Here is a 13538-nt window from a genome sequence, read left to right on the forward strand (position 1 = left end):
TTAATGTGTGTAGCTGAAATTCTTTTTGAGTTGTTTTATTCCTGGCTACTTTGGGTTCACTTGAAACACAAAGCTTATCAATGGTCCACTAGTCAGGTGCCCCAGTCAATATGATCCAGCTTCCCATTAATAAGCTGTTTGGATCCCTAAGGTTGAGGTTGGTGTGAGTTCCTCTGTCTTAGATTTGATACACTATATTTCTGTAGAGCTGTGGAAGTACAAGCCTGGAAGTTTCTAATACTGTCTTATTACTCTCTCCATGCAACTTCACATTTAGATTTTTCCCTCCTTAGAACTTTTCTGCACTCATCCTGCAGTTCATCACTACATGCATTTCCTTAGCTGTGCCCTGACACTGCCTAGCATTTGAAGCCCTGTCTTATTGTATTGAATGAGGGGCAAGCGGTTCCTGGGTCTTGAATTTTCTCCCAAGCCCTAAGGCAGATAGCCCTAATTTGCTCAATGGCCTCATTTTGCATTATTACTTGTTGACTAGCAGTGCTCCAATTTTGACCTGTTCCTAATAGTTGATCTACATCTATGTTAACTGGAGGATTGGCAGTCCTATTTCTTCCGACCTGTTCTTGTGCCCCATCAATCCACCAAGTCTTAAACTGTAAAAATTGAGACGGTGGGAGTGATGATTTTGCCGGAATCTCCCAATCATAAGGAATGAGTCTATGTCCATGAGCAATGGAATCTAATAATGTTCTCATGTAAGGAGAGTTGGGTCCATACTGTTTTACTCCCTCTTTCACATCTTTTAGCATTTTTATAGAAAAGGACTCATATCTGGCCTCAGCTGTGGGAGGCTCTCTCTCTTGGGCCCCTTCTCCAAGTGGTCTTGATTCTAATATTACTGGGAATTGCCACGCCTCAATATCTCCTTGTTTTCTTGCCTTATCAATCATTTTATGTAATGCACTATCCTGTCCACTTGGTGGTGCTGTAGGATTAAGTCTCATAGTGGGCGGCTGAGGCTATAGCGCCCTGCCCTGTGGCGCTGGAAACATTTCTGGCTGTCCATAGGAATTTTCTGGGGGCAGCCGATACTGAAGTTTGGCTGGTGGCCAGTATTGATAGGCTACTGATGGTTGGGTCTTATTTTCTACCGGCTGATATTGTGGACACTGTATTTGGATTGGCATTGCCATGACAGAGACTATCTTTTTCTATTTGATCTTCTTTTGGGGTTTGTACTTGCTTAACCTGCATTTAAGGTTGTAATGTTACAGGCATCTGAGCTGCTGGAAGAGGAGTTGGCCATCGTGGTTTAGACTCTGATGGCTCTGCTAATTCTGGACCTTTTTCTTCTAATTGTAATGTTTCAGGATATATCACCTCCTGTAATTGATTATCGTCAACATTTTGCGTTGACTGAGCCATTACTGGCTCTGCTACACATTTACAATGTGAACTTTCCGTTCCTTTCCGGGATTTTATCCCTGCCTCTTCTTCACAATCTACTGCACAGCTTTCAGGGGCATCAGAAACTGAAACGCTGTCTTCTTCTGTTTGAAACGGTTCTAAAGCTACTTTAATAATCACCCAATCATTCTATACTGTAAGTGGGATGATTTTACCTTCCCTACTTGCTTGTTTTAATTCTTTAATAATTTTTTCCCAGTCTTTTAGATAGAAAGTTCCCTGTTCTGGAAACCATGGTCAAAATTGTTCTATTATTTGAAACAGCATAGTTAGACTTTTTGTAGAGACTCTAACTCCTCCTCTTTTTAAAATAATTTTAATAAAGCTGTGATAAGAGGCATATTTACTTTTAGTTTGCCCCATTGTTACCCTAGGTTATTCTGAGCGCACAAGGTTACCGCAAGGCTGACTGTAGACGTACTCGGGAATCTCTCATCAACTTGTCCTCAATGACCATGCTCGAGCGTACCTTCACCTTAGACAAACGCACCCACGTTGGGCACCAGATGAAGGGGTGTCCTGTCCCTCCACACCTGTGATCGTTTCTCGTCAGGTGGAACGAGAGACTTGAGAAAAGAAATGAGACACAGAGACAAAGTATAGAGAAAGAAAAAGTGGGCCCAGGGGACCACGCTCAGCATACAGAGGACCTGCCCCTCACCGGTCTCTGAGTTCCCTCAGTATTCATTAATCATTATCTTTACCATCTCAGAAAAAGGGGAAGTGGCAGGACAATAGGGTCATAGCAGGGAGAAGGTCAGCAGAAAAACATATGAATAAAGATCTCTGTGACATGAATAAATTTAAGGAAAAGTGCTGTGCTTTGATGTGAGTATATGCAAACATCTCCATAAACATTTTCAGTGCATAAAGAGCAGCATTGCCGCTAGCGCTAGCACGTTCAACCTCCAGCCCTAAGGCAGTTTTCTCCTATCTCGGTAAATAGAACATACAATCTGGTTTTACACCAAGATGTTCCATTGCCCAGGGAGGGGCAGGAGACAGATGCCTTTCTCTATCTCAACTGCCAAGAGGCCTTCTTTCCTCTTTTACTAATCCTCCTCAGCACAGACCCTTTACAGGTGTCGGGCTGGGGGACGATCAGGTCTTTCCCTTCCCACGAGGCCATATTTCAGACTATCACATGGGGAGAAACCTTGGACAATACCTAGCTTTCCTAGGCAGAGGTCCCTGTGGTTTTCCCGCAGTGTTTGTGTCCCTAGGCACTTGAGAATAAGAGAATGGTGATGACTTTTAACAAGCATGCTGCCTTCAGGCACTTGTTTAACAAAGCACATCCTGCACAGCTCCAAATCCATTAAACCTTGAGTCACCACAGCACATGTCTCTGCAAGCACTGGGTGGGGCTAGGGTTACAGATTAACAGCATCTCAAGGCAGAAGAATTTTTCTTACTACAGAACAAAATGGGGTCTCTTATGTCTACTACTTTCTACATAGACACAATAACAGTCTGATCTCTCTTTTCCCCACAGAGAAGTACAGATTCCGTCTTTTAGTTGAAGGAAACACAAGGGATGCAAGATTATGCCTAACTTCGCAATCTACCACAGCTGTTAACCAAGTGACGTTTTGACTTGTCACAACATTCAACAAATTATCCCGAAATGTCTTCATTATTGAAATACTTAACTTTAAGAAATGTTTTCTAAAATGCCATATATATTAGATATAAACAAAAAACATACCAAAATCAATACAAATACTTCACCTCATTTAAACATTGTTATTCAAATGTTCCCAGGAATGGTGGATATGAAGATTTTACTGTGAAAGTTGAGAAAAGATGAGAAACTCCCTTCTGTGTGAGAGGGTTAGCAACTCCATAACAAAGGACCTCAGACTAGTGGCTTAAACAACAATTTTCCTATCCTTTCCCCTTCCTTTCCCCTCCTCTTCCCTCCCTTCTCCTCTCCTTTCCTTTGACGGAGTCTTGCTCTGTCCCCCATACTGGAGTGCAATGGTGCAATCTCAGCTCACTGCAACCTTCGCCTCCTGGGTTCAAGGGATTCTCCTGCCTCTGCCTCCCAAATAGCTGGAACTACAGGAGTGAGCCACCATTCCTGGCTACTTTTGTAGTTTTAGTAGAGATGGGGTTTCACCATGTTGGCCAGGCTGGTCTCAAACTCCTGACCTCAAGTGATCCACCCGCCTCGGCCTACCAAAGTGCTGGGATTACAGGCACGAACCACTGCACCCAACCACGATAATTTATTTCTTACAGTTCCGGAGATTCAGGTGTCAACAGGGTTGATTTAATTCTGAGGCTTGTCTTTGGCTTGTAGATGGTCATCTTATTGCTGTATCCTCACATGATCACCTCTATGTATGTGTTGTCTGTGTCCTAATCTCTTGTTCTTACAAGGACAAGGGTCACATTTGAATTAGCCCCCATACATATGACTTCATTTTACCTCACTTGCCTCTTTAAACGTCCCATCTCCAAATACAAGCACATTCTGTGTTACTGGGAATTAAGACTTCAGCATAGGAGTTCTAGGTTGCAGTGGGGGAAATAATTCGGCCAATAAAACATTCTATAGGAATAAAACCAGTCTATTGATTGCTGGACATGTTATATAGTGCTCTATAAATAGTCTTGTTAAAGCAAACTAAATATGACCTGAGAAGGACTCTGTACTTCCATATTTGAGTCCTTGTGGATGAACTGGGACCTAGCTTAATTGGTAGACAAAATTGAAAATGTAACTTAGGAGTATGCACCTGTAACAATAACTGAGTCTTGGCCAATCGCGGTGGCCGTACTTCAACCACTCATACACTGCTGAGGGTTCAAACTGCTCAAATAAGGCAATAGCCAGGTGTAACCAATTCAGCTGTTTCTGAACGCACTTTTGATTTCTGTATGTCAATTTCCTCTTTTCTCTATAAATATTCTTCCACCACGTGGCTGTGCTGGAGTCTCTGTGAATTGCTGTGATTCTGGGGCTGCCTGATTTGTGAATCGTTCATTACTCAATTAAACTCCTTTAAATTTAATTCTGTGAACTTTTTATCAGTCTCTGTAAAAAGACTGATTCCATTTGTATGAGTGTTAATTCCACAATTGTTCTGTTCACACAACCCTCAGTGGAGACTACTGAGAATGGCTATTCTCTGCTGGCTTTCTTTGAGAATCATCTGTATCCATTTTTGATCTACAGGTTTTGCTTGTTATGCTTCTGGAATAAGTTTTTGTGATTTGGCCAGTATACATATGGATAAACTACTTCAGTGAGAATTTGAAACTTTTAGAAAAACTCAAGCCTTTGTGAATAGATATTTGTATCAATCTTTTGCCTTAATTTCAGCTCAATTTTAGGTGAGTATAAGTGAGACAGATGAAGATCTTTTGTACATTTCAGCTTTTTATATATATTGCATGTGTATACAGTACTATGCGTTTATATGTACTATGAGTTATAATCACTCTAGTTTCTAAGAAGGTGAGAAGAGCATAATTTTTATTTTTTTTATTTTATAAGTACAAATAGATGTTGATAATTTCAGAGATACATTTAGTTCAGGGAATGAAACAAAAGCCAGAACACCAGCCTGCTTTTCACTCACATTTTCATTATGTAGCTAGGAATCTGCAGGTTCCTGGCTCTGCACAAATCTATGTTCATTAGAGAAGAAAAGCCTTTATTTCAACAGAAAAACCATTTTGCCTAAACCAAGACATATTCACAGATTTCACTTGGATTGTGTGGAAAAAAATTAAATGTCCTAGATGCAACTCTTCATCTTAATGACTAAATATTGCTTCTCTCTCCGTACAACTATTATTGCTATTTAATTGAAAAATAAAAGTATTTCCTAAAAGACAACTACTTCTTAGTTTTAAGAGATTGGGTAAATAAAGCAAAATACTTTAGAACTCATGCCTTGACAAGTACATGCCTGGGTTTTCTTCCATAGCTTCTCAGGAATTGAATGCATCTTTACATCTACCGTTCTGTAAAGGATGCATTCCCTTCCCTCACACTATTTTTTAAATGTAATCTCAGAAAATAGAAACTATAACAAAATAATATGCAAGTGCATCTTAACTAGTTACAAAAGAGGCATAAAGCATTTCTAAATTTTCAAAGAAGGGATCTTGAATAGCTCTTTTGTTTTTTTTTTTTTCTGTAAAGCTCAGCAAATTTGTTGACAGTTTTGGAGCATGAATTCAAAATCAGGGCTTTTAAGCACCCAAGCATGTTATTTTTGCTATGCTCGATTGCACGAAGAGTTAGACTTGCTCCTGTTACTTTCTTTTCTTTACTCTCTCGGCCTCAAGAGCAGATAACTGTCTTCCCTTAGAGGCAGAGACTAAAACTTTCTAGTTATATAAAAGTGAGAGTTCTTGGCCGGGCGCGGCGGCTCACACCTGCAAATCTCAGCACTTTGGGAAGCCAAGGTGGGCAGATCACGAAGTCAGTAGATTGAGACCATACTGGCCAACATGGTGAAACCCTGTCTCTACCAAAATACAAAAAATTAGCCAGGCGTGCTAGTGCGCGCCTGTAGTCCCAGCTACTTGGAAGACTGAGGCAGGGGAATCGCTTGAACCTGGGAGGTGGAGGTTGCAGTGAGCTGAGATCATGCCACTGCACTCCAGCCTGGATGACAGAGTGAGACTCCATCTCAAAAAGAATAAATAAATAAAAATAAAAACAAACAAACAAAAAAAGTGAGAGTTCTTAAGCTCAATGTAATGAATTTTTGGATGTTGCCTTCCAGTACTTGTGACATTTCCTAAAATTATTAATAGGAGACCTCCACGTAAGGTCCAATAATCTTTTGCACATCCTTCAACAAGAACGCTCCATGATGCTCTGGCCACACGTATTATAAGCCCATGGATCTTGACCATTCTTACCATGTGAAAGATTGGCATTGTGGATTCCTATTTACTGATATATCATTATTATTTATTAATTATCTTGCTCCATTTCAACTCTGGCATTCTCTTTTAAGTACTTTTTATCTCTCAACCTAAACTCTAATGACATTGATTGAATTTTTTTCATGATTGATTTACTGTCTTCATCACTAATTCACTGATTAGAATTATCTGATATCCAGAATTCCATTATTAATATTTTGGTCTCTAGAGTCCAGACCACCTAATACTAGGATAGCATGATTCTGACAAGCTATCAGTTTTGAATGGTATTCTTTTTTAAAGTTATCCACACACCAATATTATAAGGAAATGTTTGGATATTGAACAAAAAGATTAAGGAGTATGCTATGTAAATTACATATTTATTTTATATTTACGGTCATTTTATACTCTGATTATCTTTTCCCCAACCTCTAAGGCATTCTATTTGATGGTAAATTATCTATATTTTCTTTCTGGATCATACAGGATGTAAGAGATTTTGTTGCATTACAAACAACCACCAAATCCAATTGGTTTATAAAACAAGGTTTATTCTTTGCAAGCGAAGCATGTTTAACTAGGTCCAGCGAGGCCCTCTGCTTATCATTATTGTTCAGAGATGATTATTCATAGACGTCTAACCTTGATACTCTATGGGAAGAAAAACATATTTTCCTCATTCATGCTAGTTTCATGGCCGAGGCTTCTTTAACAAAAGACAGGATTGACAGGATACAAGCATTCACATTTATTTAATATAAGTTTGCATGACATGGAAGCCTACCTAAGGAAACGAAGACCAGAAGAAAAAGTTAAATTTGCGTATTTTTATGCTAGTTTTGTGAAGTAGCCTGTTTGTTTAGATTCTTCTCTTTGATCCTGTGACTTCATAGATAAGGATGTTTCCTTCCTCCCGGTATAGGGAAAGCCCTTTGGCGTAGGGTCTTATGGCATTTTTTTTTTTTTTCAGACTCTTAGATATTTTTTATTCATTATTTGCTTTTAAGAAATGCAGCAGAAGCAGGAATGTTACTCTTACTTTTCTTCCCTAAAGGAGGTCACAAGCTTAGGAAAGATTTTCTGACATTCCCCTAAAGAATGCCATACGATACTTTTAATCACATAATACACTGCAAGGGTCTTATGGCATTCTTTAGGGGAATGTCAGAAAATCTTTCCTAAGCTTGTGACCTCCTTTAGGGAAGAAAAGTAAGAGTAACATTCCTGCTTCTGCTGTTTTCTTAAATGCCGAGATGCTGTATTTTGGAGCAGGGTGCCCTGAGCTCCATCATATACCTGCTTCCGTACCCTATAGCCAGTGGAAGAAAGTCATGGCAAGCTACCCACTGGCTCTTCACCATCTGGTAGAGGTGGTACATATCATTTTTGCTCACCTTTCACCAGGCAAAACAAGACATATAGCCAGAACTGCGGCCAGCAAGAGGAAAAGTACAGTTACTCCTCAGTGATGGGAAGTCAGAATTTATACCCAAAATGCAATCTGTGTAGACTGCCACAAGTCTAGTCTTCTGGTCTCAGATGTTCAATGTAGTCTCCTTTACATGTGAAAGTGCATTCCTTTCTATTCACCTCCCTTCACTCCCCAAGAAATACCCAATTCAGTTACAGCACTAGGCTCTAAATCTAGAGTCTTACGGTAGTCTCCACACAGCTTGTTTTATTCTGTGGAGCCAACAAATAAAATGGTCATTATTTGCTCTCTAGCCATATCCCCCTCACCACCTTCTACCTTCACATGGTTAGTATACACATATAGAAAAGGGTCAGCAAAACTGCAATAAACACTCCCATTAAGAATGAGGAAAATGGGGCCGGGTGAGTGCTTCATGCCTGTAATCTCAGCACTCTGGGAGGCTGAGGCAGTCGGATCACGAGGTTAGGAGTTCGACACCAACCTGGTCAATATGGTAAAACCCCGTCTCTACTAAAGATACAAAAAATTAGCTGGGCCTGGTGGTGCACATCTGTAATCCTAGCTACTCTTGAGGCTGAGGCAGGAGAATCTCTTGAACCCAGGAAGTGGAGGTTGCAGTGAGCTGAGATCATGCCATTGCACTCCAGCCTGGTTGACAGGGTGAGACTCTGTCTCAAAAAAAAAAAATGAGGAAAATGGGATTTGCACATATGCAAATGACAATTCTGAAATCCTGCCAGGCAGACATTTTGAGGGTCCTTTTTCAACACATCACTAGAAATATAAATAGTGTCAATGTTAATGACAAATATTATTCAGACAGTAATTAAAACTGTAAGAAATACTTTATCCAAGAGTACTGCAATTGGGGAAAGAGATGGGGGTCAACTTTGACTATTGCAAAGATAACTGGAGATGTGACAGCTAAAGAGGAGAGTGAAAAGGTCGGTGGATAGAAAGTTACCAGGAGGAGACATCAAAGATAGAGGGATTCTTGCCAAACCAACTTAATTGGATTCTTGCTGAAGGCAGGTCACAGACTTAGACAACAAAGATGGGAGATGAGAAGCTTGATCAGATATGGATAGTATCAGGTATCAGTGGTGAGGGATTCTTTTATTTTTATTTTTTTGAGACGGAGTCTCGCTCTGTCGCCCAGGCTGGAGTGCAGTGGCCCGATCTCTACTAACTGCAAGCTCTGCCTCCCGGGTTCACACCATTCTCCTGCCTCAGCCTCCTGAGTAGCTTGGACTACAGGCTCCTGCCACCACGCCCGGGTAAGTTTTATTTTTTTTTTTAGAGTCGCGGTTTCACCGTGTTAGCCAGGTTGGTCTCGATCTCCTGACCTCGTGATCCACCCACCTCGGCCTCCCAAAGTGCTGGGATTACAGACCTGAGCCACTGTGCTCGGCAAGGGATTCTTTTTAAACTAAGGAGAATTCTTGCTAAGACTGGACTATGCACACCAGGCAAGGATGGGCAGCTAAGGTCAAGGCCTACTCCATAAGTGTGCTTAGAGGAGCCTGGCTACAGCTGGGTCAAAGAGAGAGTTTTGTCGCCAAGTATTACAATATAAGTACATGTTTTAATAGTGCAAAGATTAATAGTGCAAAATAAACATTACCGTGTGGTTAAAAGCATCATATTTTTTCTCAACTTGTATCTAACTGAATTGATACTGGTCTAGAAAACATTTAATCCTCTTCTATGCCTTTCTCTACACGGCTTGTCAGAAAAGTTTCTTTAGAGCGGCTATTTTAAAAAAGAAAAAGAAAAAAAATATTGTTGCAAGTTATTCTGATTTTCATCACTGGCTCATGCTATCCTGCCTCAGTGAGGGTTTTGTTTTCTTCCTTCTTCCATGGAACACCAGAAGCTGCCTTTCCTCTGTCGGGGAGCTGTCCCCCAGTGGGGACTGAAACTGTTTCAGCCTCTGCTGTCTCATAGTCAGTCCATAGGCCTGTTGTTCACTCACACTCTTGCTTAACTTCAAGATTGTTTTCCTTCAGCTCACACCCTTGCTGTGCACGTCTCCATGTACATCGGCCTTATTTTTATTGATTGATTGATTGATTTTTTTTTGCATGGAAAAAGCATGTTCTTTTATTGTCCTGGTCCAAATTTGAGGTATTTACCTTCCAATTTGTTTTTTGAGTCTTTTGTTTTGTTTTGTTTTTCTCATGTCTCTGTTCTGTTTTACTGGCAGATGTTTCTGGTTGATTTGCTGGAGATGGTATTCTGTAGGTGTTAAGAAGTGTGGCTAGAACGGTTTATCTCCATTTTCATTAGGCATCTTTCATTTGGAAAAATCCACCCTGATCTCATGGGAAACCTGAGATGGTGGCTGTTTCAAGTGCAGTCCGGGGAAACCCTGTGTTGCAGCATACACGCACTTAACAAATGCAGAGTCTGTGGGTTTTGTCATTTCTGGAGCTTTCTAAGCATTCCCTCCTGTTTCTGAACATACACCTTGATTTTCATCTAAGTGGACTTTAAAGTCTAGACAATGTAAAGGACTTTCCCACTATACTGTATTCTACAGCCCAGGAAAGTAACAAATATTTCGTGGGATTGTTTTTTGGCTACACTATAAAACACCTTTAAGACTGCATATATAAGACATCCTGCATCGGCATTCTTGGCCACCATATTGATCTAAAGTACATCTAAAATATTTGCCTTAACACAGTTGCTTCTGGAAATGGGGAAGCCACTGTGGCTATTTGAAATCTAGCTTTGAAATATTTCTCAATATTTCTTTTATTTTCACGTATGCTACAAATTCAAATAGAATCTGCCAGGAGAAACTAGATGTAAAGAGATGGAAGCAAGGTGCCAAAAGTCAATCATAACATTTTCTTATTCCATTTAATAATTTATTTAAGCATATGGATTTGAAAGACTTATCTTAAAGCATCAGCCAATATATCATCTCATTTACTTACAGCTTCATCCCTACTTTTCTTTGTTCTCTTCCTATTTCATTCTTACGAGCAACAAGAACATTTCAAGAAACTCTAAAGCAATTTCTTCTTAAAGAGATGTTGATGCACGTGTTACAAGCTTGAGAAAATGGATACGGATGATTTTCTTTAATTGGGTAATATGAGGAGGCTGATATCCTAGAAGTCTCAGATTCATTCAGCCTAAGTAGTATTACCATTGAGACTTGACCACATTTTGCATATGAATATTCTGCCTTTTTCTGTCTGGTAATTTAAAGGCCCAACTTGTGTGAAAATGAAGGGTTATGAAGCTACCTCTATTAAATACAAAGTATAAAGTTTTTTTTTTTTAATTGCTCTTTAGGCACAGATTATTAATACTATAATGACACTAAAGAGTATTCAATGCAAATTTGCAAGGCTCTAAAGAGCTTTATTAAGATAAGAAACATTTTATTGAGTCAATTCAGTTGCTATTTTAATGAAAATCTGGCTAAATAAATCTCAGTGGAAGCCACCACACATGTCCTATCATGTATTCTGGGAAATAAGCAACTGAACTTAGGAGGTTGGAGAGATAAACCTGTGAGGAAGCAGAAGGTTGGAAAAGGTGAAGTACAGGACTACAATCAGCCTCTCAGAGCAATTTCCTCCATTTCTGTTCCTATCACTACGATTGAGTACCATACAAACCAATTGTCTGTCTTTTGATACTAAGACAATTGGTTTGTATGGCAGTCAATTGTAGTGACAGGAACAGAAATTACATTTAGTAAACATAAGAGAAACTTTTCATTTCTTTTGTCTTTCTTCTTTTTCTTCTTTTGAGATGGAGTCTCCTTCTGTGGCCCAGGCTGGAGAGCAGTAGTGCAATCTCAGCTCACTGCGACCTCTGCCTCCCGCGTTCAAGCGATTCTCCTGCCTCGGTCTCCTGAGTAGCTGGGATTACAGGCATGTGCCACCACTCCTGGCTAATTTTTGTGTTTTTAGTAGAGATGGGGTTTCACCATGTTGGCCAGGCTGGTCTCAAACTCCTGACCTCAAGTGATCCACCCGCCTCAGCCTTCCAAAGTGCTGGAATTACAGGCGTGAGCCACCGTGCCTGACTCATTTCTTTGTTAATTTTTTTTCCCCCCAAACAGAGTCTAGCTTTGTCACCAGGCCAGAGTACAGTGGTGTGATCTCGGCTCACTGCAACCTATGCCTCCCGGGTTCAACTGATTCTCCTGCCTCAGCCTCCCGAGTGGCTGGGATTACAGGCACATGCCACCACACCCAGCTAATTTTTGTATTTTTAGTAGAGACAGGGTTTCACCATGTTGGCCAGGATGTTCTCCATCTCTTGACCTCGTGATCTGCCTGCCTCGGCCTCCCACAGTGCTGGGATTACAGGCGTGGGTCACCGGGCCTGGCCCCTCATTTCTTTCCTTCTAAATAAATGAAAGGTATCTCTTATGTTTGTTAAATGAAAGAAAAGTGTTTTTGTGTAGTATAAATTTGAAATTCCAGAGAAGAAGGAAGAAAAAAATGAAAAAAAATAAGAAATTGAGGAATTAAAAATGAGGAGACAGGAAAGCAGAGTGATAAGGAAAGAAGGAAAGAAGGGAGGGAGGGAGGAAAACAATTAATAAAAGCAGTTTTTTTGAACATTCATGAGCTAGACAAGAGCATCAAGTTCTCAGCTTGGAGTATGCAATTGACTCAGTAGGTGACCTGGACAAATTCCTTAACATCTCTGGATAATAGCTTTTTCATGTTTCAGTTGAAATGGTCTGTCTACAGGCATGTTTCAACATGTGTACTATTAGCACTTTCAACGGAATAAATCTTTATTGGTTGGTTCTGACCCCACACATTGAACAAAAATCAGCACCTCTGGCTCCTGCCTATGGAATACCAATAATGTCTCAGTGATTGTAATAAAAACTCTACCACCTTGCTATCATTGCATGAAATCCTGAATGCCAACGTTTAGGAACTCTAGTACAGTCATACCTTATGGAATTGAGAAGTGATAGTTAAGATTTTGTATTGAATTCTTTTATTTCAAGTGTAGAGATTATTCTATTTCATGACAAATGATAATGAGCATTGGCTGGATCTTCATGTTGGAAATGCTTTGGTGAATGAATGAAGAAAAAATGAATTATCAGGTAAATATTAAGTATACTACATACCAATTTTATATATTTTATCTTAATACAGCAGTAATGTGAAAAATTGTAATTTTCTAAATTTTAAGAAGAAAAAAATGAAGTGAAAGAGTATTATTTACTTGTTCCAGAAATTAAACATATTTTCTGACTTCAGAGACAGTGGTTTTTCAAATGTTTTCTGAGCAGATGTAGATGATAGCGTCAGAAATGTAAGCAAAGAGTGTCTATGACATCTCATCCCCACTAGTAACAGCCATGGGAGATACTGCAAAAATGACAAAATGTTGTTTTTCAAAATACAGACGAGGGTATACCATTGTATTATAATATAGGGAGGGTGTAACATTGTATTGAATTCCCAGGCAAATACTGTCAAATATTTGCTTCTCACCGTGGTCAAGCCAATTTACGTTATCTTCAGCAGCTTACAGAAATTTCTATTTCCCTATCTACATACCTACTCCCTCCCTCCCCACAACCATTCAAAAATTATCAAACTATTTCTGATGTTTGCAGTGTAAGAGGTAAAAATCAATTTTATTTGAAACACATATGTGAAATTATACATATTTTTAAAAAACATTTGCATTTTATTTTTGATGAACTGTTTATATACTTTATATTAAGATTTTGTTATTTGTATGAAGGTGTTCTTTATGTGTTAAACAAACTGCAAGT

The 13538-nt window shown here is 39.6% G+C and overlaps 1 pseudogene; it reads right to left on the minus strand.

Annotated features, from left to right (window-relative positions):
• Positions 1–359: 359 nt before the first annotated feature.
• LOC144340174 (endogenous retrovirus group K member 24 Gag polyprotein-like) lies at positions 360–1791 on the minus strand (annotated as a pseudogene).
• Positions 1792–13538: the final 11747 nt, after the last annotated feature.

The sequence above is a fragment of the Macaca mulatta genome, chromosome 3, assembly GCF_049350105.2.
Source record: "Macaca mulatta isolate MMU2019108-1 chromosome 3, T2T-MMU8v2.0, whole genome shotgun sequence".
NCBI lineage: Eukaryota > Metazoa > Chordata > Mammalia > Primates > Cercopithecidae > Macaca > Macaca mulatta.